Raw genomic sequence first — 26049 nt, 5'->3', positions numbered from 1 at the left:
GAAGGAAATAGAGACAAAATCAAAGTATAGGAATGGAGAGGTGGTTAAGGTGGGTTAAGGGTTGGAATGAGGGAGGGCTAAGAGATACAAAGAGAAAGACAAAGAACAAGAAAGAGAAATAAATTAAAGGGAAAACTGGAGATCCAACGTCAGAGGATGAGACAAAATATAGAACAGGACAATAAGAGAGATATGAGAGAATGTGGGAAGACTAAGGCCCTCGCACCATCAGAAGAGCTACTGAGTAGAATCTAGCAGCACCTCTAGTATACAAGACATTATATTGTAAGGGAAAAGTAAACAGGAGGAGCTCATGGCACTGTCCTCATATGGCAACCTCCTTCATATCTTATAGAGCAACACCCCTCCCCCCAATGCACAAAGCTATACTTTCCCCTTGTTCATCCAAGAGGATTCTCCCCCCAACATTAACAGGCTGTCAGAGGAGCATAAATGAGTGTGTGGGGCAGGGTGTGCGGGCCTGAATTTAGGAAAGGCCAAGGGGTATTGAAAAAACTAAATGAAACTCATATTAAGCCTTTAGGACAATGCCTGGCACATAGTAATTTTTCAATAAATGTTAGATTTCCATACTTCAATTTCAGCTTCCCTGTTGGATGTTCTTGGAAAGCCACTTCTCCTCTCTGGGTCTTAGCTTTCATCAGCTGTCAGATGTAGGCTACTTATGCCTACTTCAAATGGTAAGTAATTAATTGGATCCAATGCCTACACCACATGTGGAGATACCAGTTTCCCTTCCCCTGCCTATATGCAAAGGCCAAAGGGCTTAGGGCTGAGTCTGCAGACCACAGATAAAGCTCCCAGTATTTATCACTGTTGGGGTCTGACCACTCCCTTAGCTGAGACCAGGGTGTGGGAGAGAAAGAGAGCTCCTTTCTAGAATCATGTCTAAGCATCTGGCCAGGGCTGACTCTGGCAATATGTGGTAAGGATGGATGGATTACCCAGTGGAAGAAAGACAAAGAAGATGGCCAGGTTCAAGGCTCCTGCAAACTCCCTTCCCCAACATCAACACTGACAACAATAATGACAACAGTGGCATATGTCAGGGGAAAGAAAGCCCGCAAGAATGAAAGCAGAGTCCAGTCCTGCCTTGGGATGGTGGTAGATTAAGGCCTATTCCCACCCCATGTATATAGCTCAATACACTCATCATCTCTAAGGGACTTTCAGCCATGATATTCTCAGGGACCCAGAAAAATATAGACTACTTTTTGTTAAATTATCAAGTTCTTTCAAACTTCAATTTCAATTTCTCTGTTCAGATACTCCTTTCCTCAGATTTGCCCAGCCCCACCCACTCTGCCTGCCCAGCTTTATGATCCATAATCTTGCAGTCCAGTTGCCTTCACCTCTGTTTCCATTCCATCTCACTACTTATAATAGTGGGATTGGAGTGAGTAATATTGAATCAAGAAAGTATTTTAGGCAATTTAGGGCATTAAGAGCACAGCTTCTGAAGCCAGACACTTTTGAATCCTGGCTCAACATCTCACTAGCTCTGGGACCTTAGAAAAGTCATATCTCTTCTCTATACTTTATATCTGTAAAAAGTGAATAATGAAAAAGACAAACTACTTTACAGGGATGGTGTGAAAATTCAGTATAATAATCTATACAAAGTGTATAAGAGTGCCTATCTTAAATACTGAAAACAATGTTAGCTATTATTTCTATTTTCTACATTTTCTATGTAGAGAAAGTGAAGGTACATTCAAGAAATGTATCTTCACTAGTCTGTACACCAGACTAGTTCTTAAAAATTGATGCTAATTTCAATCCTGATTTTTGTCCTTATCCTATTACAACTTACTATGTGAACTTGGGCTCTGTACTTTCCCTCTCTGTGCCTCAGTTTCTCCACAGGCATTGGACTAGAAAACTTCATAGATTTTATTTGGTTCTAATAGTCAAACACTCACAGAGTACTCACTGTTTCAAACATTGTTGTAAATGCTTCACATGCATTGACTTATTCAGTTCTCACAACAACCCTGTGAAGTAGACACTACTATTAACTTTATTTCAAACCTGAGGAAATTGAGCCCCCCAAAGGTTTGCAACCTGTCCAGGTCACAGAGCTAGTAAGTAAGAGAAGCCAGATTCAAACCTAAGCAATCTGGCTTCAGAGCCTACTAATTTAACCACTATGGATCTGTGATTCAAATATTACTACATATTTTCTTGACTGAGAGCCTGACTCCAGACATTAATCTCTCTGCTGCACTAACAGGACCCTTTCTGGAACATTTGATTTTGGACTGTGACAAATGCCTTTACCAAAGGAACAAATTTCTAACTGAAATGGAGTTTCAGGCACTGGTGAACATTCTCATTCATTCATTCATTCATTCATTCCATTTAACAACTTACGCATCAAAGATTGTGTGGAAATCTTTGCCAAGGATTTTCATAAAACAATGTTTTCACCCAAAGCTAGAATGGTGAAATTTCAGGCTGAGTGACAGATCATTACTTAAAGGTGTTCTCTTTCATGTCAGCAGCCAAACCATAGTCCCAGAGATCAGAAGGGCCAACCACAACACTACCCCAACAAAGATCCGGAAACCACTCACTGCCATATTCCTTGCTCCCTCTCTCCCCTTTGTGGCCTGCTTTGCAAGAATCCATTAGGCCTGGAGGGGATGTGATCACTTTTCTTCAGGAACTGGATATATCAAGACTTACGTCCCCTCCTAGCATCCTCTCACCATCATGGAAGAGTCAGAGAATTTTACATACTTCAATCATAGAACCAGAAATTTTTAGAAACAAGATTTTAGAAGACCACAAAATCAAAATTAGAAGACATTGTGGAGATTATAGGACAAGACTGCCCCCCCTTTTTTCAGACAGTGAATGACTTGGCTAGGTCTCAGAATGAATTAGGGTGAGAATACAAATTTATGGACTTTTAGCATAGGGCCTTTTTAGTGATGCAAAATTCCTCTTCAACCTTCTTTCCTTATTTATGGTAATCAACTCTCAAGTCCTTCAAATCTCTCTCTACCCAATTTATCATTTCCATCATCCCCATATTCCCTCAATTTTCTCTTCCTACCTCTGGTCCTCAGTAGGCACTGACCTACTGAGCTCTACCATCAGCTGAGCAGAGAGAAAGATTCAAAATGAGGGAGGAATGGAGAATTACTGGATGAAATACCAAACCACCTTTCTGGAAGATGGAGAAGGAAAGGAATAGAGAGACAGAAAGACAGAGACTGAGAGATGCAGTGTAGAAGAAAGAGAAAAAAAACGATAGAGAGAACAATATACAGACAGAGCTCAGGCAAAGGAAAAATAAGAGAAAGTTAGAGGTCAGAGAGAGATGAAGTAAAGTGAAATATCCTGAAAACTAACAAGAGAGAAGAAACGGGGGGGGGGGCAAGACAAAGGAAAGTCAAAAACAGGGAAAGCCAAAAAAGATATAAGGGGGGGGAAGGAGAGAAAATGACAGACAGACAGATTCTGAGGAACAAAGTCAGATCTAGTCAGGCCAGAGAGTCAGAATGTGCAGCCTTGAGGTGGGCAGCAAACCAGAAAGAGCACACCCAGGCTGAAAGCAACTCTTACCTGTTGCCCTGCACTGAGGACGAACGAACGACGGGTGGGTACTGTGGGTCAGGACCTGGCATTTATCTCTTCTCCCATGGCTCAGCTCCACCCTTCTCTCCTGCTGGCCAGGCTCTGCATTGGCCCTAAAGGTATCTCAGGCTTTTGCTAGAGATAAAACCTAGTGTAGTCCGCTGTCACCCAACACCCTCATTTAGCACTGCCTTTCCCCTGTTTTCTTTCTCTTCTTCCGCTGGCATAGTAAAGTGAACTTGGCTGGGTTTTGGAATCAGATAATCCAAATATAGCTAGGGCACTTTGAGCAAAACCACCTCTTTGACTCTTGGTTTCCTCAATATAAAATGTGGACAATAAAACTCAGAAACAACTGTAGCACAAGTGGGAATGGCCTCAAACAGGCAGATTTTTTTAGACAACATTCAGGCCATTGTAACAACTTAAAAACGTCATCTACAGAACAAAATTTGCACAGAGCCTGGTTCAAAGAAATAATAGCCAGTATCAACTGAGTGATTACTGTGCACCAGACCTCTTACTACGTATTTTACAGAGATTAATTTTGCCCACCCCAATAAGGACGTTATGAGATAGGTGCTTCATACCCATGTTACAGATGAAGAAACTGAGGCTCAGGGATGTGAAGTAAGCAACTGATAATTACCCAGCTAGTAAGTACAGAGACCTACTGTGAACCCAAGCAGTCTGGTGAAGTTATACTCTAGAACTCACACTGTTTTAAAAGATTTTTAAATTTTTTTAAAAGATTTTATTTATTTATTTGACAGAGAGAGATCACAAGCAGGCAGAGAGGCAGGCAGAGAGAGAAAGAGAGGAGGAAGTAGGCTCTCTGCTGAGCAGAGAGCCCGATGCGGGGACTCGATCCCAGGACCCTGAGATCATGACCTGAGCCGAAGGCAGAGGTTTGAACCACTGAGCCACCCAGGCGCCCCAAAGATTTTTATTTAAATTCAATTTAACTAACATAGAGGGCATTATTAGCTTCAGGGTAGAATTTAGTGATTCATCAGTTGCATATAACACCTGCATATAACATCAGTTGCATGTAACACCGCTTATTACAAGTTCCCTCCGTAATGCTCATCACCCAATTACTCAATTCCCCACCTACCTTCCCTCCAACAACCGTCAGTTTGTTTCCTAGAGTTAAGAGTCTCTTATGGTTTGCCTCCCTCTGTTGTTTTTCCCCTCTCTTTTTAAAATTTTATTTTTCCTTTCTTTCTCTTGCATTCATCTATTTTGTTTCTTAAATTCCACATATCAATGAAATCATATGGTATTTGTTTTTCTCTGACTTATTTTCCTTAGCATAATACACTCTAGTTCCAACTATGTCATTGCATATGGCAAGATTTCAGTCTTTTTGATTTCATTTTTTTTTCTGAGTAATATTCCATTGTGTGTGTGTGTGTGTGTGTGTGTGTGTGTTTGTGAGTGTATCTCACCTCTTCTTTATCCATTCGTCTGTCAATGGACATCTGAGCTCTTTCCTTATTTTGGCTATTGTGGACATTGCTGCTGTAAACATTGGGAGGCCTGTTCGTCTTCAAATCACTATGTTTGTATCCTTTGGATAAATACTTAGTAGTGAAATTGCTGGGTCATAGGGTAGTTCTATTTTTAACTCTTTGAGGAACTCCCATACTGTTTTCCAGAGTGGCTGCACCAGTTTGCATTCTCAACAACAGTGTAAGAGAATTCTCCTTTCTCAGCATCCTTGCCAACATCTGCTGTTTTCTGAGTTGTTTTACCCATTCTGACAAATGTGAGGTGGTATCTCACTGTGGCTTTGATTTGTATTTCCCAGATGGCAAGTGATGTGGAGCAATTTTTCATGTGTCTGTTGGCCATTTGGATGTCTTCTTTGCAGAAATTCATGTCTTCTGCCCATTTCTTTTTTTTTTTTAAAGATATTTATTTATTTATTTATTTGATAGACAGAGAGAGATCACAAGTAGGCAGAAGGCAGACGGGGGGAGGGAAGCAGGCTCCCCGCTGAGCAGAAAGCCCGATGTGGGGCTTGATCCCAGGACCCTGAGATCATGACCCGAGCCGAAGGCAGAGGCCTAAACCACTGAGCCACCCAGGCGCCCCCCTTCTGCCCATTTCTTGATCAGATTATTTGTTCTTTGGGTGTTGGGTTTGATAACTTTGTTATAGATTTTGAATAGTAGCCCTTTATTTGATATATCATTTGCAAATATCTTCTCCCATTCTGTCAGTCATCTTTTGGTTTTGCCACCTATTTCCTTTGCTGTGCAAAAGCATCTTATCTGATGAAGTCCCAAGAGTTCACTTTTGCCTTTGTTTCCCTTTCCTTTGGAGACATGTCTAGGATGAAGTTGCTGCAGCCAGGGTCAGAGGTTGCTGCCTGCATTCTCCTCTAGGATTTTGGTGGATTCCTGTCTCGCATTTAGGTCTTTTATCTATTTTGAGGTTTTGTTTTTTTAGATTTTATTTATTTATTTATTTATTTGAGAGAGAGAGAGAGAGAGAGAGAGAGAGCAAGAGCAAGAGCACAAGCAGCAGGAGAACCAGAGGAAGAAGAAGCAGGGTCCCCACTGAGCAGAGAGCCCGACACAGAGCTCCATCCCAGGACTCTTAGATCATGACCTGAGCCAAAGGCAGACACTTCACCGAATGAGACACCGGTGCCCCTTGAGTTTATTTTTGTAAATGGTGTAAGGAAATGTTCCAGTTTCATTCTTCTGCTTGTGGCTGTCCAATTTTCCCAACACCATTTGTTGAAGTGATTGTTGTTTTTCCATTGGACATTCTTTCCTGCTTTGTTGAAGATTAGTTGACCATAGAGTTGAGGGTCCATGTCTGGGCTCTCTATTCTGTTCCATTGATCTATGTGTCTCTTTTTGGACCAGTACCATACTGTCTTGATGATGACAGCTTTGTAATAGAGCTTGAAGTCTGGAGTTGTGATGCCGCCAGCTTTGGTTTTCTTTTTCAACATTCCTCTGGCTATTTGGGGTCTTTTCTGGTTCCATATAAATTTTAGATTATTTGCTCGATTTCTTTGAAAAAATTAATGGTATTTTGATAGGGATTGCATTAAATTGTAGATTGCTCTAGGTAGTATAGACTTTTTCACAATATTTGCTTTTTTCATGAGCATGGAAAGTTTTTCCATTTCTTTGTCTCTTCCTCAATTTCTTTCATGAGGGTTCTATAGTTTTCAGAGTACAGAATTTTTGTCTCTTTGGTTAGGTTTATTCCTAGGTATCTTATGGTTTGAGGGGGGATTATAAACGGGATTGACTCCTTAATTTCTCTTCTTCTGTCTTATTGTTAGTGTATGGAAATACAACTGATTTCTGTGCATTGATTTTATATCCTGACACTTTGGTGAATTCCTGTATGAGCTCAGACCCCACCAAAAAGGAGAATTATAGACTAATATCCCTGATGCCCATGGATGCAAAAATTCTCACCAAAATAATAGCCAATAGGATCAAACAGTACATTAAAAGAATTATTCTCCACAAGTAGGTGAGATACATTCCTGGGATGCAAGGGTGGTTCAACATCTGAAAATCAGTCAATGTCATACATTGCATAAATAAAAGAAACTACAAGAACCATATGTTCATCTCAATAGATGCAAAAAAAAAGCATTTGACAAAGTACAGCCTCATTTCTTTATTTTTTCAATTTTTGTTGTACAAGTTTTTTCATTGTTATTTTTTTATTGTGTTATGTTAGTCATCGTACAATACATCATTAGATTTTTATGTAGTTTTCCAAGAGAATGTTTATGTATAACAGCCAGTGCTCTATGCAATATGTGCCCTTTTTATCCTTTGTTGATTGAAACTCTTCACAGGGTAGGGATAGAGGAAACATATCTGAATATCATAAAAACCAGCCACAAAGCACACACCAAATACTATTCTCAATGGGGAAAAACTGAGAGCATTTCTCCTAAGGCCAGGAACGTGGCAGGGATGTCCACATCACTACTGTGGTTCAAAATAGTACTAGAAGTCCCAGCCTCGCAATCAGACCACAAAAAGAAACAAAAGGCATTCGAAATGGCAAAGAATAAGTCAAACACTCACTCTTTGCAGATGACATGATACTCTATGTGAAAAACCCCAAAGACTCCACCCCCAAATTTCTTTTTTTTTCTCCTTTTTTTTTCAATTTATTTATTTTCAGAAAAACATTATTCATTATTTTTTCACCACACCCAGTGCTCCATGCAAGCCGTGCCCTCTATAATACCCACCACCTGGTACCCCAACCTCCCACCCCCCTGCCACTTCATACCCCTCAGATTGTTTTTCAGAGTCCATAGTCTCTCATGGTTCACCTCCCCTTCCAATTTACCCAAATTCCCTACTCCTCTTTAACGCGCCTTGTCCTCCATGCTATTTGTTATGCTCCACAAATAAGTGAAACCATATGATAATTGACTCTCTCTGCTTGACTTATTTCACTCAGCATAATCTCTTCCAGTCCCATCCATGTTGCTACAAAAGTTGGGTATTCATCCTTTCTGATGGAGGCATAATACTCCATAGTGTATATGGACCACATCTTCCTTATCCATTCATCCGTTGAAGGGCATCTTGGTTAGTTCCATAGTTTGGCAACTGTGGCCATTGCTGCTATAAACATTGGGGTACAGACGGCCCTTCTTTTCACAACATCTGTGTCTTCGGGGTAAATACCCAGGAGTGCAATTGCAGGGTCGTAGGGAAGCTCTATTTTTAATTTCTTGAGGAATCTCCACACTGTTCTCCAAAGAGGCTGCACCAACTTGCATTCCCACCAACAGTGGAAGAGGGTTCCCCTTTTTCCACATCCTCTCCAACACATGTTGTTTCCTGTTTTGTTAATTTTGGCCATTCTAACTGGTGTAAGGTGATATCTCAACGTGGTTTTAATTTGAATCTCCCTGAGTGCTAATGATGATGAGCATTTTTTCATGTGTCTGATAGCCATTTGTATGTCTTGATTGCAGAAGTGTCTGTTCATATCTTCTGCCCATTTTTTGATGTGTTTGTTTCGTGTGGGTTGAGTTTGAGGAGTTCATTATAGATCCTGGATATCAACCTTTTGTCTGTACTGTCATTTGCAAATATCTTCTCCCATTCCGTGGGTTGCCTCTTTGTTTTTTTGACTGTTTCCTTTGCTGTGCAGAAGCTTTTGATTTTGATGAAGTCCCAGAAGTTTATTTTCGCTTTTGTTTCCTTTGCCTTTGGAGACGTATCTTGAAAGAAGTTGCTGTGGCTGATATCAAAGAGATTACTGCCTATGTTCTCCTCTAAGATTCTGATGGATTCCTGTCTCACGTTGAGGTCTTTTATCCATTTTGAGTTGATCTTTGTGTACGGTGTAAGAGAATGGTCGAGTTTCATTCTTCTACATATAGCTGTCCAGTTTTCCCAGCACCATTTATTGAAGAGACTGTCTTTTTTCCACTATATATTTTTTCCTGTTTTGTCGAAGATTAATTGACCATAGAGTTGAGGGTCCATATCTGGGATCTCTACTCTGTTCCATTGGTCTATGTGTCTGTTTTTATGCCAGTACCATGCTGTCTTGGTGATCACAGCTTTGTAATAAAGCTTGAAATCAGGTAAGGTGATGCCGCCAGCTTTATTTTTGTTTTTCAACATTTCCTTAGCGATTCGGGGTCTCTTCTGATTCCATACAAATTTTAGGATTATTTGCTCCAGCTCTTTGAAGAATGCCAGTGGAATTTTGATCGGAATGGCATTAAAAGTATAGATTGCTCTAGGCAGTATAGACATTTTAACAATGTTTATTCTTCCGATCCAAGAGCATGGAATGGTCTTCCATCTTTTTGTGTCTTCTTCAATTTCTTTCATGAGTGTTCTGTAGTTCCTCCAGTACAGATCCTTTACCTCTTTGGTTAGGTTTATTCCCAGGTATCTTATGGTTCTTGGTGCTAGAGTAAATGGAATCGATTCTCTAATTTCCCTTTATGTATTTTCATTGTTAGTGTATAAGAAAGCCACTGATTTCTGCACATTGACTTTGTATCCTGCCACGTTGCTGAATTGCTGTATGAGTTCTAGTAGTTTGGGGTTGGAGCTGAGATCAATGAGGTAGAAACCAAAGACAGAGTAGAACGTATCAATGAAACTAGAAGTTGCTTTTTTGAAAGAATCGATAAGATCGATAAGCCGCTGGCTACACTAATCCAAAAGAAAAGAAAGAAAGCCCAAAGTCATAAAATTATGAATGAAAAGGGAGAGATCACAACTAACACCAAGGAAGTAGAAGCAATCATCAGAAGTTATTATCAACAGTTATATGGCAATAAGCTTAGCAACCTAAATGAAATGGATGCATTCCTGGAAAACTATAAACTCCCATAATTGAACCAGGAAGAAGTCGACAACCTGAATAGACCGATATCTAGTAGCGAGATTGAAGCAGTGATCAAAAACCTCCCAAAAAACAAGAGCCCAGGACCTGACAGATTCCCTGGGGAATTCTAGCAAACTTTCAAAGAAGAAATAACACCTATTCTCCTGAAGCTGTTTCAAAAAATTGAAGCAGATGGAAAACTTCCAGACTCTTTCTATGAAGCCAGCATTACCCTCATCCCCAAACCAGGCAAAGACTGGAGAATTCCAGAATTTGGAGAATTCTACCAAAAAGGAGAATTTCAGACCAATATCACTGATGAATATGGATGCTAAAATTCTCAACAAGATCCTAGCCAACAGGATCCAACAGCACATTAAAAAGATTATCCACCATGACCAGGTGGGATTCATCCCTGGGCTACAAGGATGGTTCAACATTTGCAAATCAATTAATGTGATAGAACAAATGAATAAGAGAAGAGAGAAGAACCACATGGTCCTCTCAATTGATGCAGAAAAAGCATTTGACAAAATCCAGCATCTGTTCCTGATTATAACGCTTCAAAGGATAGGGATAGAGGGAACATTCCTGAACTTCATCAAATCTATCTATGAAAGACCCACAGCAAATATCATCCTCAATGGGAAAAAGCTTGCAGCCTTCCCACTGAGATCAGGAACAAGACAAGGATGCCTACTTTCACCACTCTTGCTCAACATAGTATTAGAAGTCCTAACAAGAGCAATCAGACAACAAAGAGAAAGAAAAGGTATCCAAATTGGCAATGAAGAAGTCAAACTCTCTCTCTTCGCAGATGAGAAATTTTTTTGAGAATTTTTGCTTCTATATTCATCAGATACATTGGCCTGTTTTTTTTGTAATGCTTATCTGGTTTTATTATAAGGGTGATACTGGCCTCATAGAATGAATTTGGAATTTCTCCTATTTTTTTGAATAGGTTAAGATTAATGAGTATTAATTCTTCTTTAACTATTTGGTAAAGACTTTTTCAGAAATTGACAGCAGAGTAGCAAGACCTTTGTTCATCTTATCCCACAAACACATCTAGTTAACTATTAAATCATTCCAAATACCTCATAAGTCAACCTGAAGACTGACAGAACAGACTCAACAAGTAAAAGGAGAGAAGAAGCTGCATCAAAGAAGGTAGGAAGTGTGAAGATGTGGTCCAGGGGAGAAACAAATCTGCTGTCAAAGGGAGGAATCCTTGGTCACACAGAAAGGTGAGGGACTTGGGGTAGCTCTGTTTTTAAATTTTTGAGGAACCTCTACACTGGTTTCCAAAGTGGCTACACCAATTTGCATTCCCACCAACAGTGTAATAAGGGTTCCCTTTTCTCCATAATCTCTCCAACATTTGTTGTTTCTTGCCTTATTGACTTTTGCCATTCTAACTGGTGTGAGATGGTATCTCAATATGGTTTTGATTTGAATTTCCCTGAGGGCCAATGATGACGAGCACTTTTTCATGTGTCTTTTAGTCATTTTTGTGTCTTTTTTGGAGAACTGTCTGCTCATGTCCTCTGCCCATTTTTTTGACTTGATTGTCTGGGATTTGGGTTTTGAGTTTGAGAAGTTCTTTATAGATCTCAGATATCAGCCCTTTGTCTGTAGTGTCATTTGCAAATATATTCTTCCATTGTGTGGGTTGCCTCTTTGTTTTGCTGACTGTTTCCCTTGCTGTGTGGAAGTTTTTATCTTGATGAAGTTCTAAAAGTTCATTTTCACTTTTATTTCCCTTCCCTTCCCTAGAAACTCAGAAAGGATGAATACCCAACCTTTGCATCAACTTGGATGGGACTGAAGGAGATTATGCTAAGTGAAGTAAGTCAAACAGAGAAAGTTAATTATCACATGGTTTCACTTATTTGTGGAATATAAGGAATAGCACGGAGGGCATTTAGGAGCAGGGGAAAACTGAAGGGGGAGAATTCAGATTGGGAGATGAACCATGAGACACTATTGACTCTGGGAAAAAAAGGAATGTTTTAAAAGGGAAGAGGGGGGTAGGTGAGTCTGGTGATGGGTATGAAGGAGGGCACAGATTGCATGGAGCTCTGGGTATTATATGCAAACAGTGAATCATGAAACACTACATCAAATACTAATGGTGTACTGTATGGTGACTAACATAATACACACACACAAAAGAGAGTTGAAGGAGAGAGAACGACATGAGAACACACAAAGAGATAATTTCCCCTAAGTCATTGGCTGGGAAAACAAAAGGGACTGATTTTCCTGTTCTTGCAACCAGTGGGGCTTAAACCCTGGAGTTTAAATGGTCTGTCTATCTCCCTGGCATATAGCTTTGAGGGCACTACCCTACTCCTGGCGAGAAAGCAGGCAAAGAACCTGGGGACAGAGGTATGGAAACAGCGATCTGAAGAATACCTGGGACACACAGTGGAAATATTATCACTCTTCTTCGAGTGGTTCCCTGAGAAGCAACAATCAGAGATATGACTCTCTGGGGATAAAGAAGTTGGTCAGAGCCATTTCAGTCCCTGGACCCTCAGCATAAACACAGAGTCATCTGCAGGAAGCAGCACAGTACTACACAGGCTGCCTACCTTGCTTACACCAAATCCCACCCCACTGTGCTCTGGTACAACTGCCCTTCTTCATAAAGCTTGCTTCAGTCCCAGCATGGCAGTCCCTTCCCCCAGAAGATGAGCACAAGCCCCTGCCCACACCACATCCCTAAAGCCTGGAGTTTTGTTTTTTGTTTGTTTTTGTGTTTTTTTTTAGGATTTTATTTATTTATTTGGGAGAGAGAGAGAGACAGATTGAGAGAGAGAATGAGAGGGGAGGTCAGAGGGAGAAGCAGACTCCCTATGTTGCTGGGAGCCTGATGTGGGACTCAATCCCAGGACTCCAGGATCATGAACTGAGCTGAAGGCAGTTGCTTAGCCAACTGAGCTACCCAGAAGCCCTAAAGCCTGGGGTTTTAAAAATTAGCAGGCTCATCTGGGATAGAACCCAGAAACTCACTGTGCTGCTCTTAGAGGAAAACAGGCAAAGAATCTGGAGGCAGATGGCATAGAAATGGTAATTTGAAAAATGTGTGTTACACACAAGGGAGAGATTATTTGGTTTTCTAGAAGGGTTTCCCTGAGCCACAGCATTCATAGAGATGCTTCCATGGGTATAAAGGAGATGGCTGACCCATATCCCTTTCCTGCCCTTCAATATAAACACAGTCACCTGTGGGAAGCAATACAGTGCCACACAGACTGCCTAACATGCTTACACCAGGAACCACCCCATGCACTTGGGCAGGACTGCCCCTCATTGTTAAGCTTGACTCAGTCCCAGCATGGTGAGCCCCTTCAACAGAAGACCAGAAGAAAACCCTGTCCACACTCTACTCCTGACCAGAGTTCTGCAAGTCTTCATTTCTAGTGGAGGTAGTACCAGGTCTCATTTAACAAGCAGACCAGAGCACACCTAGTTAAAACTCACCACATTCTGGCCAAAGATCAAACACTGCCCACTGCAGGCAAAGAGACCCTCTGCAGACAAATGGCATGAAGCATGGAGCAGCAAAACACAATGGCATTACACACACAGCACACACCAGAGACAAGCCCTGAATTTCAATGATTTGGACACGATTTGACTTCTTCTTCATAAAATCATTACTCTCAGTAGCAGGAAACATAATGGACTTTTCTAACATGGAGAACAGGATGGAAACTTAGACAAAATGCCAAGTTGGAGTAATTTAACCCAAATGAAAAAACAAGATAAGTTCATGACCAGAGAACTAAATGAAACATATAAAGAACATAACTGATGGAGAATTTAAAGCAACAATCATAACAATACTATCAGGGCTTGAAAAAGAAATGGAAGAATTCAGGGAACCTCTTAGCACAGAGATAAAAGAGTTAAAAAAGAAAGATCAATCAGAAATGAAAAATACAATAACTGAGATTTCAAATAGACTGAATGTAAAAACAAGAGAATAGAATAAGAAGTGGAATGAATGGGTGATATAAAAGACTAAATATGGAAAATAATGAGGAGGAACAAAAGAGAGAAAGAATTATGGACCACAAGAATAGTCTTAGGGAACTCAGTGACATCATCAAATGCAATAACATTCATAGTGTAGGAGTCCCAGAAGAGAGAGAAAAGAGGGCAGAATACTTATTTGAGGAAATCACAACTGAAATTTTCCCTAACTTGGGGAAGGAAACACACATACAGATTCAGGAAGCACAAAGAACTCCCATCAAAATCAACAAAACAGGCCAACATCAAGAAATATTGTAATGAAATTTGCAAAATATAGTTATAAAGAAAAAAAATTCTTAAAAACAGTGAGACAGAAGAAGTCTCATAAAGCTAGTGGTAGATTTCTAAACAGAAATCTGGCAAGTCAGAAAGGAGTGTCATGATATACTCAACGTGATGAATGGAAAATACCTGCAGCCAAGAATATTCTATGCAGCAATGTTATCATTCAGAATAGAAGAGATGAGGGTGGGCAGGATGCAGGCACGGAAGTATGCGAGGCAGGCTGCCCGGACACAGCCATTTTGATGAGAAATCCAGAAATAAGAATGTATGAAAGAAAAAGATGACATCTGCGCACAGCCAATCATGTCTGAAGATTATTACAGTGAAAACGAAAAAAGGGCAAGAGAATACTTACTAGTAAGAAGTCTGCTTCAGAACCACTTAAAAATGATAAATACTCGGAAAGGAGGAGTCAAGATAGTGGAGAAGTAGCAGGCTGAGATGACATCAGGAAGCAGAAGATCAGCTAGATAGCTTATCTAACCATTGCGAACACCTACAAATCCAATGGGAAATCGAAGAGAAGAAGAGCAACAATTCTAGAAACAGAAAATTGATTACTTTCTGAAAGGTAGGCCCTGCAAAGAAGTGAATCCAAAGCAACGGGAGGATAGACCACGGGGGGAGGGGCCGGCTTCCCACAAGTGGCGGAGCAATGGAGCACAAAATCAGGACTTTTAAAAGTCTGCTCCACTGAGGGACATAGCTCCAGAGGCTAAACCAGGGGAAGCCCACGCAGGGTCAGCATAACCCCACATCCCGCGGGGTCACAGAAGGACTGGGGGTGTCTGAGTGTCACAGAGCTTGCAGGTATTAGAGCGGGGAAGCTGGCTACAGTGACAAAGCTGAGGAGGGAGCTCTCAGCTCAGGCTGGGTGAGCTTGGAGACGGAAGTGACCAGGCACTTTTCTCCAAGTGTGACCGATTGAGTGCTTTCCTACAAGCGCGACTAGAGTCCAGGGAGACGGTGGCGGTTGGGCGCTTTTCTCTGAGGGTGTACTGAGGAGTGGGACCCCGAGCTCTTAGTTCCTCCGGGTTGGAGACTGGGAGGCCACCATCTTCATTCCTGTCCTCTGGAACTCTATGAAAGCGCTCAGGAAACAAAAGCTCCTGAAAGCAAACCTGAGTGGATTACTTAGCCCAGCTCCAGGTAAGGGCGGTGCAATTCTGCCTGGGGCAAAGACACTTGAGAATCACTACAACAGGCCCCTCCCCCAGAAGATCAACAAAAAACCCAGCTAAGACCAACTTCACTCACCAAGGAGAAAGCAAATCTTATCTGGACAAAATGACAAGGCAGAAAAACTCACCACAGAAAAAAGAACAAGAGCCAGTGCTGAAGGCTGGGGACCTAATCAATACAGACATTGCTGATATGACAGATCTAGAGTTCAGAATGACAATTCTCAAGGTTCTAGCCAGGCTCAAAAAAGGCGTAGAAGATATTAGAGAAATCCTCTCCAGAGAGATAAAAGTCCTTTCTGGAGAAATAAAAGAACTAAAACCTAACCAAGTTGAAATAAAAAAAGCTATTAATAAGGTGCAATAAAAAATGGAGGCCTTTACTGCCAGAATAAAAGAGATAAAGAGATTCCCAAACAAAAACTAAAGGATATCATAACCATTAAATCAGCCCTGCCAAGAAATATTAATGGGGACTCTTCCAGTGGAAAAGAAAGACCAAAAGCAATGAAAACAGGAACAGAGAAAGGAACAGAGAATACCACCATAAAAAACAACTCTACAGGTAACACAATAGAACAAAATTAATATCTTTCAATAATCATTCTGAATGTAAATGGGCTAAGTGCTCTAAACAAAACACATAGGATGCCAGAATGGATAAAAAAGCAAGACCTATCTAAAATGCTGCTTACAAGAGACTCATTTTAGACCTAAAGACTCCTGCAGACTGAAAGTGAGGGAATGGAGAACGATGTATCATGCTAATGGACATCACAAGAAAGACAGAGTATCCATATTTCTATCAGACAAACAAGATTTTAAACCAAAGTTTGTAACAAGAGATTAAGAAGGTCACTTTATCATAATTAAGGGGTCTATCCCTCATAAAGATCTAACAATTATAAATATTTACATCCTTAAATTAGGAGCATCCACATATATAAAATGATTAATAGCAAACAAAAAGAAACTCATGCATAATAGTACAATAATAGTAGGACACTTTAACACCCTATTTACAGAAATGAACAGATCATCTAAGCAGAAAATCAACAAAGAAAACAATGGCTTTGAATGACACATGGGACCAGATGGACTTAATAGTTCTCTTCAAAAGATTTCATTGTAAAGCACCAAAATACTGCCCATAGGGCATTCTCCAGATTAGATCTCATAGTGGGTCATTAATCAGGCCTCAACAAACAAAAAGATTGAGATTATGTCGTGCATATTTTCAGACCACAATGTTGGAAACATGAAGTTAACCACAAGAAAAAAATTGAAAGGCAACCAATACATGGAGGTTAAAGAATATCCTACAGAGAAATGAATGGGTCAGCCAGGAAATGAAAGAAAAAAAATAAAAGTACAAAGAAGCAAATGAAAATGAAGTATATTGCAATATAGGCCTACCTCAAGAAGTAAGAAAAGCATCAAATATACAACCTAACCTTACATGTAAAGGAACCAGAAAAAGAACAGCAAATGAAACCTAGAGGCACCAGAAGAGGGAAATAATAAGGATTAGAGCAGAAATAAATGTTATAGTAACAAAACAAAACAAAACAAAACAAAACAAACAAAAAACCAGTAGAACAGATTAATGAAACTAAGAGATGTTTTTTTGAAAGAATTAATAAAATTGATAGACACCTAGCCAGACTTATCAAAAATAAAAGAGAAAGGGCTGAAATAAATACAATAAAAAAGAAAAAGGAGAGATCAAAACCAACACCACAGAAATACAAACAATCATGAGAACACTATGAAAAATTACATGCCAACAAACTGGGCCATCTGGAAGAAATGCATAGATTCCTAGAAACATACAAACTACCAAAACTGAAATAGGAGGAAATAGAAAATTTGAATAAATCCATAACCACCAAAGAAATTGAATCAATAATCAAAAGTCTCCCAACAAACAAAAGTCCAGGGCCACATGGCTTCCCAGGGGATTTCTACCAAAAATTTACAGAAGACTTAATAACTACTCTTCTCAAACTGTTCCAAAAAATAGAAATGGAAGGCAAACTTCCAAAATCCTTCTTTGAGGCTAGCGTTACCTTGATCCTAAAACCAGACAAGGCCCCAGTGAAAGGAGAATTGCAGGCCAATATCCCTGATGAACATGGATACAAAAATTCTCAACAAAATACTAGCTAAGCAAATCCAACAGTACAGTACAAGAAATATTCACAATCAAGGGGGATTTATTCCTGAGCTACAGAGTTAGTTCAATATTTGCAAATCAATCAACATGATGCACCATATTAAAAAAAAAGAAAGAATTAGTACCATATAATCATCTCAATAGTTAGAGAAAAAGTATTTGACAAAATGCAGTACCCTTCTTGATAAACCCTCTACAAAGTAGGGTTAGATGGAACTTATTTCAACATCATAAAAACCATATACATAACAGCAACTGCTAATACCATCCTCATTAAGAAAAAACTGAGAGCTTTTTCTTTATGGTCAGGAACAAGACAGGGATGTCCATTCCCACTATTCCTATTTAATATAATACTGAAAATCTTAGCCTCAGTGATTAGACAGCAAAAAGAATTAAAAAGGCACCCAAAATGGCAAGGAAGAATTCAGGCTTTCAATATTTGCAGAGGACATGATACTCTATGTAGAAAACTCAGAGGATTCTACAAAAAAATATGTATAACAAATATATGAATTCAGCAAAGTTGCAAGATTTAAAATCAATGTATAGAAATCTTTTGCATTTCTATACAATAATAATGAAGCAGAAGAAAAAGAAATCAAGAAATCTATCCCACTTATAAGTACACCAAAAACAATAAGATACTTAGGAATAAATCTAACCAAAGAGGTCAAACATCTGTACTCTGAAAACTATAGAATATACATGAAAGAAATTGAAGAGGACATTTAAAAAAAAAAAAAAAAGGCACGCAAGAAGATGGCTGAGCCAGTGCCCAAGTCGGTGCTGTTCGTGTGTCTGGGTAACATCTGTCTGTCAACCCATTGCAGAAGCAGTGTTCAGAAAACTTGTAACTGACCAAAAGCTTTCAGATCATTGGAGGATAGACAGTGCAGAGATATGCACGTATGAAATAGGAAACCCTCCTGATTACCAAGAGCAGAGTTGCATGAAAAAGCATGGCATCCCCATGAGTCACACTGCCTGGCAGTTTACCAAGGAAGACTTTGCCACATTCAGTTATATACTGTGTATGGATGAAATCAATCTGAGAGACTTGAATAGAAATAGTAATCAAATTAAAAACTGCAAAACTAAAATTGAGCTACTTGGGAGCTATAATCCACAAAACCAACTCCATTGTTAAAGGCCCCTATTATTCCGACTTCAAGATTGTCTAACAGCAGTGTATGAGGTGCTGCAAGGCCTTCCTGGAGAAGGCCCACTAAGGCCCTGCCGGTGCTCTCTCGGTGCCCCGCTGGGCCCCGCAGGCTCTCCTGTAAGGCCGCGTGCCTCCTTCACTCGACCCTCGGTTTCGTACCTTAAGTCATTGTAGATGGAAATCAGTTACTGTATTTGACAGACAAATAAATAAAAATGTTTCATGCAGACAAAAAAAAAAGGAAAAATATTCCATGCTCATGGATTGTAAGAAAAAACCATTGCCAAAATGTCTATATTACCCCCAAGCAATCTACAGGTTTAATGCAATCCCTATCAAAATAACAGCAACATTTTTCACAGAGATAGAACAATCCTTAAAATTTGTATGAAACCAGAAAAGACCTCAAATAGCTAAAGAAATACTAAAAAATAAGAGGAAAACTGGACGCATCATGATTCTGGACTTCAAGCTATATTACTAAGCTGTAGTCATCAAGACAGTATGGTACTAGCACAAAGACACACACACACACATTGATCACTTGAGGAGAATAGAAAATCCAGAAATTAGACCACAACTCTATGGTGAATGAATCTCTGACAAAGCAAGAAGGACATCCCGTGGAAAAAAGACAGTCTCTTCCACAAAGAGCATTCAGAAAACTGGACAGCAAAATGCAGAAAAGTGAACTTGGAACAGTTTCTTACACCATACAAATATAAAAATATTTTATATAATATATATTTATTTATTTTCATATTTATATATAAATGTAAAAATCACAATAATAAACTCAAAACATGGGCACCTAGGTGGCTCAGTTAGTTAAGCATTTGCCTTTGACTCAAGTCATGATCCTAGGGTCTGGGATCCAGCCCCATGTGTGGCTCCTTGCTCAGTGGGGAGAATGCTTCTCCCCCTAGCTGCCACTCCCTTTGCTTGTGCTCATTCTATCTCTCTTTCCCTGACAAATAAATTAATAAAATCTTTTAAAAAAGAGATGAAAGACCTAAATGTAAGACATGACACCATCAAAATCCTAGAAGAGAAAGTAGGCAACAACGAAAAAAAAAAAAGGACATTCTCCTTTTTGGTAGGGTCTTTGATGGTTTGGGGATCAGGGTAATGCTGGCTTCATAGAAAGACTCTGGAAGTTTTCCTTCTGCTTAAATTTTTTTTTGAAACAGCTTCAGGAGAATAGGTGTTATTTCTTTTTTTTTTTTCCCCAATTTATTTATTTTCAGAAAAACAGTATTCATTATTTTTTCACCACACCCAGTGCTCCATGCAAGCTGTGCCCTCTATAATACCCACCACCTGGTACCCCAACCTCCCACCCCCCCGCCACTTCAAACCCCTCAGACTGTTTTTCAGAGTCCATAGTCTCTCATGGTTCACCTCCCCTTCCAATTTACCCAAATTCCCTACTACTCTCTAACGCCCCTTGTCCTCCATGCTATTGGTTATGCTCCACAAATGAGTGAAACCATATGATAATTGACTCTCTCTGCTTGACTGATTTCACTCAGCATAATCTCTTCCAGTCCCGTCCATGTTGCTACAAAAGTTGGATATTCGTCCTTTCTGATGGAGGCATAATACTCCATAGTGTATATGGACCACATCTTCCTTATCCACTCATCCGTTGAAGGGCATCTTGGTTCTTTCCATAGTTTGGCGACTGTGGCCATTGCTGCTATAAACATTGGGGTACAGATGGCCCTTCTTTTCACGACATCTGTATCTTTGGGGTAAATACCCAGGAGTGCAATTGCAGGGTCGTAGGGAAGCTCTATTTTTAATTTCTTGAGGAATCTCCACACTGTTCTCCAAAGAGGCTGCACCAACTTGCATTCCCACCAACAGTGGAAGAGGGTTCCCCTTTCTCCACATCCTCTCCAACACATGTTGTTTCCTGTTTTGTTAATTTTGGCCATTCTAACTGGTGTAAGGTGATATCTCAATGTGGTTTTAATTTGAATCTCCCTGAGGGCTAATGATGATGAGCATTTTTTCATGTGTCTGATAGCCATTTGTATGTCTTGATTGCAGAAGTGTCTGTTCATATCTTCTGCCCATTTTTTGATGTGTTTGTCTGTTTCGTGTGGGTTGAGTTTGAGGAGTTCATTATAGATCCTGGATATCAACCTTTTGTCTGTACTGTCATTTGCAAATATCTTCTCCCATTCCGTGGGTTGCCTCTTTGTTTTTTTGACTGTTTCCTTTGCTGTGCAGAAGCTTTTGATTTTGATGAAGTCCCAGAAGTTTATTTTCGCTTTTGTTTCCTTTGCCTTTGGAGACGTATCTTGAAAGAAGTTGCTGTGGCTGATATCGAAGAGATTACTGCCTATATTCTCCTCTAAGATTCTGATAGATTCCTGTCTCACGTTGAGGTCTTTTATCCATTTTGAGTTGATCTTTGTGTACGGTGTAAGAGAATGGTCGAGTTTCATTCTTCTACATATAGCTGTCCAGTTTTCCCAGCACCATTTATTGAAGAGACTGTCTTTTTTCCACTGTATATAGGTGTTATTTCTTCTTTGAAAGTTTGGTAGAATTCCCCAGGGAATCCGTCAGGTCCTGGGCTCTTGTTTTTTGGGAGGTTTTTGATCACTGCTACAATCTTACTAGACATTGGTATATTCAGGTTGTCAATTTCTTCCTGGTTCAATTTTGGGAGATTATAGTTTTCCAGGAATGCATCCATTTCATCTAGGTTGCTTAGCTTATTGGCATATAACTGTTGATCATAACTTCAGATGATTGATTCTACTTCCTTGGTGTTAGTTGTGATCTCTCCCTTTTCATTCATAACTTTATGAATTTGGGCTTTCTCTCTTTTCTTTTGGATTAGTGTGGCCAATGGTTTATCGATCTTATTGATTCTTTCAAAAAACCAGCGTCTAGTTTCATTGATACATTCTATTGTATCTCTGGTTTCTACCTCATTAATCTCAGCTCTAACCTTGATTATTTCCCTTCTTATGTGTGGAGTTGGTTTGATTTGTTGTTGATTCTCCAATTCTTTAAGGTGTAGAGACAGCTGGTGTGTTCTGGATTTTTCAATTTTTTTGAGGGAGGCTTGGATGGCTATGTATTTCCCCCTTAGGACCGTCTTTGCTGTATCCCATAGGTTTTGACTGAAGTGTCTTCATTCTCATTGGTTTCCATGAATTGTTTCAGTTCTTCTTTGATCTCCTGGTTGATCCAAGCATTCTTAAGCAAGGTGGTCTTTAGCTTCCAGGTGTTTGAGTTCCTTCGGAACTTTTCCTTGTGATTGAGCTCCAGTTTCAAAGCATTGTGATCTGAGAATATGCAGGGAATAATCTCAGTCTTTTGGTATTGGTTGAGTCCTGATTTGTGACCCAGTATGTGGTCTATTCTGGAGAAGGTTCCATGTACACTTGAGAAGAATGAGTATTCTTTTGCTTTAGGGTGGAATGTTCTGTATATATATATATATGAGGTCTATCTGGTCTGATTTGTCATTCAATGCTCTTGTTTCTTTATTGATTTTCTGCTTCGACGATCTATTTCTGAGAGAGGCATGTTAAGATGTCCTACGATTAGTGTATTCATATCAATATGACTCTTTATCTTGATTAACAGTTTTTTTATGTAATTGGCTGCTCCCATATTGGGGGCATAGATATTTACAATTGTTAGATCATCTTGGTGGATAGTCCCTTTAAGAATTATGTAGTGTCCTTCTGTATCTCTGACTACAGTCTTTAGTTTAAAATCTAATTTATCTGATATGAGAATCACTACCCCAGCCTTCTTTTGAGGTCCATTGGCATGAAAGATGCTTCTCCATCCCTTCAGTTTCAGTCTGCGTGTATCTTTAGGTTCAAAATGGGTCTCTTGTAGACAACATATGGATGGGTCCTGTCGTTTTATCCTTTCATTTTATGGGCGCATTTAGGCCATTCACATTGATTGTGATTATTGATAGATACGTTTTTATTGACATCGTGTTACCTTTGAAATCTTTCTTTCTGTAGATTGTCTCTATATTTCTGTTCAATGCTATTTTTAGGATTTTTCCTCTCTTATAGAACCCCCCTTAATATTTCCTGCAGTGTCGGCTTGGTGGTTGCATAGTCTTTTAAGCCTTGTAGGTCTTGAAAACTCTTTATCTCTCCATCCACTTTGCATGTCAGTCTTGCTGGATAAAGCACTCATTTAGTGCCCTGAATATATCTTGCCAGCCCTTTGTGGCTTGCCAGGTCTCTGTGGACAGGTCTGATGTTATTCTGATGGGCTTTCCTCTGTAGGTAAGGATCCTCTTTATCCTAGCAGCTTTCTAGAGATTGTATCTACAGTTATGATTCCTCAAGTTGACTATCAGGTGCCTTGATGGTTTTTTTGGAATCTATAATCTTGGGTGGAGACCGTTCAGCCTCTAGTACAAGAACGCTGGTTCCATTCACGAGATTGAGAAAAATTTTCATGAAGAACTTGTTCCACAATGTCTTTTAGACTTCTTTCTTTCTCCTCCCCTTCAGGGATTCCAATAATTCTGACGTTGGAGCGTTTCATGGCATCATTTACTTCCCTGATTCTGTTTTCGGGGCTTCTAAGCTGTTTGTTCCAGGCTTCCTCCTGATCCTTTCTCTCTATCTGTTTGTCCTACAGATCACTAATTCTATCTTCTGTCTCAGTTACCCTAGCTTTGAGAGAATTTAGATTAGATTGGAAGTCATTGAGAGCATTGTGAACCTCCTCCCTGGTAGCTTTCAGCTCTGCCCTAACATTGTGAACATCATCTCTGGTGGCTTTCAGTTCTGCCCTAATCAATTTCGTTTGGTCGTCCATGGCTTTCTCCAACCTAGCTATTGCCTGGATAATTGTTAGCCTGAATTCTCTTTCCGACATATTGTTTATGTTGATAGCCATTAACTCTGTTGCAGAAGGCCCATCCTCTGTATTTTTCTTCTGTTGGGCATTCCTCCTCCTAGTCATTTTGGTGAGAGATGACTGACCGGATGTAGCTGGATGTATCGACCATGGTGCAGTCAAGGTGCACCCTGGAACACTTCTGAGCAATCAGGTTTCCCCGACCAAATGAGAGATAAAAGAAAAGAAAAAGAAAAAAAAAAGAAAGAGGGAGAGAGACAGGAAAAAAAGAAAGGGAAGATAAAAGAGACGGTTCAGCCCAAATGGGCCCCAAGGTAAGATTGATGAAGTATACAAACAAAAACAGACAAACAATAAGACTGATAAAAGTATATGACAAGAGAAAAAAATATATATGCAAATAAAGGAAGAACCTCATCAAAAAGAACCCCAAGTATAAGATTTATATATTATCAGGACAAGCACAAAAACATGGAAACAGTGGCAGAAGAAAAAGATGGGAGAGTGGTTATAAATTCTCAGTGTGGGTGAGGAAGTTTGTTTTGATTTTTCCTGTGTGTATCTTGATATCATTGTTAAAGGACTCAACTTTCCTAAGATAAAGGGGGATTAAAAATTGGTTTACCTATAGGGGTAGTATTGATTGGTGGAAGTGGATTACCTTGAAGTTTAACTCTATATGAATATTAGAAAATAAAAATAAAAAAGAAATAAACTAAACTAAAATTTAGGAAAAAAATTAAAAATATAGAAATGCAAAAGAAAAACACAGGTGTATGTATCAAAAAGATCAGGTTAGAAGATTATTATGGAATTTGATGTACTGGACATCTCACTGTGATGGTAAATAGGTTATATAAAAAAATGAGCCAGAATAGTGGGAACGAGTTAAAAATAAAAGTTGTCCTATGAAGTAGTGGTGGTTGTTCTCTTGTAGTCTTTTTCTTTTCCTTTTTTTTTTTTTTAACATTTTCTTTCCTGGTTGGTTTCCTGGGGGAGGGGCCTTCCACGTGGGTTTTCAGTCAATGAGGTTCCCTGAGTTAAGTCCTCCCACCCCCCCAAGAGGGTGGGCTTTGAGGAAACGGGTTTTTTTCAGGCTTTTTTTCTCCGGAGGTTTTTATGTTTGTTCAGTTTTTTTTTTTTTCTTTTTCTCTTGCCTGGACCGCTTTTGATGGTTTTTGTAGGTTTAGAGGAAAGCAAACTGCACCCTGACATCCCTCTCAGAGAGAAGCCTCAGCCTGGTCCCCTGTGGGTGCTGCAGAGCCCATATAAATTCCCCCTTGGCCACTGGCAGAGCAGGTTCCAAGTCACGGTTTCTGGGGACGCAGGATCTTCTGCTTGTACCCAAAACCAGGGCAGCCGCGGCTCTCTGGGCAGCTCCAGACTGCCAGAGAGGTTCCAAGCAGCGATCACACACTGAGATTTTCCCGCTGGCCCGGGATGGGAGTTCCTGGTCTTTCTGTGTCTAAGAGCACCCGGCTTGTGCGCACCTCTCTCAGGGGAAGCTTTGGGTCCCCCGCGCGTCTCAGGCTCTGAGAGCAGGGCGCATGTCCGAGAGTACCAGGCTGGGCCTTCGCGCACCTCTCTCAGGGGAGGGTTTGAGGCGCATGTGCATCTCAGGTTCTGAAACAATGGTGTGGGTCTAAGAGCGCTGGGCTGGGCCTTTGCGCACCTCTCTCAGGAGAGGGTGAGGGGCGGGCACGTCTCAGGCTCTGTAGCACGGCTCCTCACTCAGCATCTCGCAGAAGCTGGACCCCACGTGTTCTCGGATGCGCTGGCAGCTCAGGGACCAAGACCTGGTTTCTCCACCGCACTCTCTCTGGCTCAGCACCAGGGGAGGCTGTCCTGGGTCCGGGGACTTAAGCCCCTGTCCCTAGCCACCCCGATTCCCACAATTCCCCCCACCATGATCCTTTGCTCTTTCTGAGTGCTTTTTTTTTTTTTTTCAGGTTTAACCACTTTTTTATTTTTTATTTTTTTTTCAATTTATTTATTTTCAGAAAAACAGTATTCATTATTTTTTCACCACACCCAGTGCTCCATGCAAGCTGTGCCCTCTATAATACCCATCACCTGGTACCCCAACCTCCCACCCCCCCGCCACTTCAAACCCCTCAGATTGTTTTTCAGAGTCCATAGTCTCTCATGGTTCATCTCCCCTTCCAATTTACCCAAAAGCACATACCCTCCCCCAATGTCCATAACCCCCCTTTTTCTGAGTGCTTTTAACCAGTCTCCAAGTTAATGCTGGTCCCCAGGTGCAGGGCACTCTCATATTAGGGGAATTAGTTTCCAACCGGTCACCTCTGGTGGCTTCCTCCCACTTTTGTTTATCTTCCAATATCAGTCCAATGTTCCCACTCCGC

General features: G+C 40.3%; 1 protein-coding gene and 1 pseudogene across 2 annotated transcripts in view; one reads left to right on the top strand and one right to left on the bottom strand.

Moving 5' to 3' along the window:
* Window positions 1-26049, bottom strand: part of ALAS2 (5'-aminolevulinate synthase 2) — a 92190-nt gene that overhangs the window by 21429 nt on the left and 44712 nt on the right. The window contains exon 1 of one of the 2 annotated variants that reach the window (XM_044236031.1): window positions 3595-3677. The exons of the other annotated variant lie outside the window; for it this stretch is intronic. The gene's annotated coding sequence lies outside the window, so the exon portion shown is untranslated. Of the gene's footprint in view, window positions 1-3594; window positions 3678-26049 lie in introns of those variants that run through there. 2 annotated transcript variants of the gene reach the window in all.
* Window positions 18412-18887, top strand: LOC122897664 (annotated as a pseudogene).

The sequence above is a fragment of the Neovison vison genome, chromosome X, assembly GCF_020171115.1.
Source record: "Neovison vison isolate M4711 chromosome X, ASM_NN_V1, whole genome shotgun sequence".
NCBI lineage: Eukaryota > Metazoa > Chordata > Mammalia > Carnivora > Mustelidae > Neogale > Neogale vison.
Note: the sequence above shows the minus strand (reverse complement) of the source record. Positions and strands in the feature narration are given on the sequence as shown.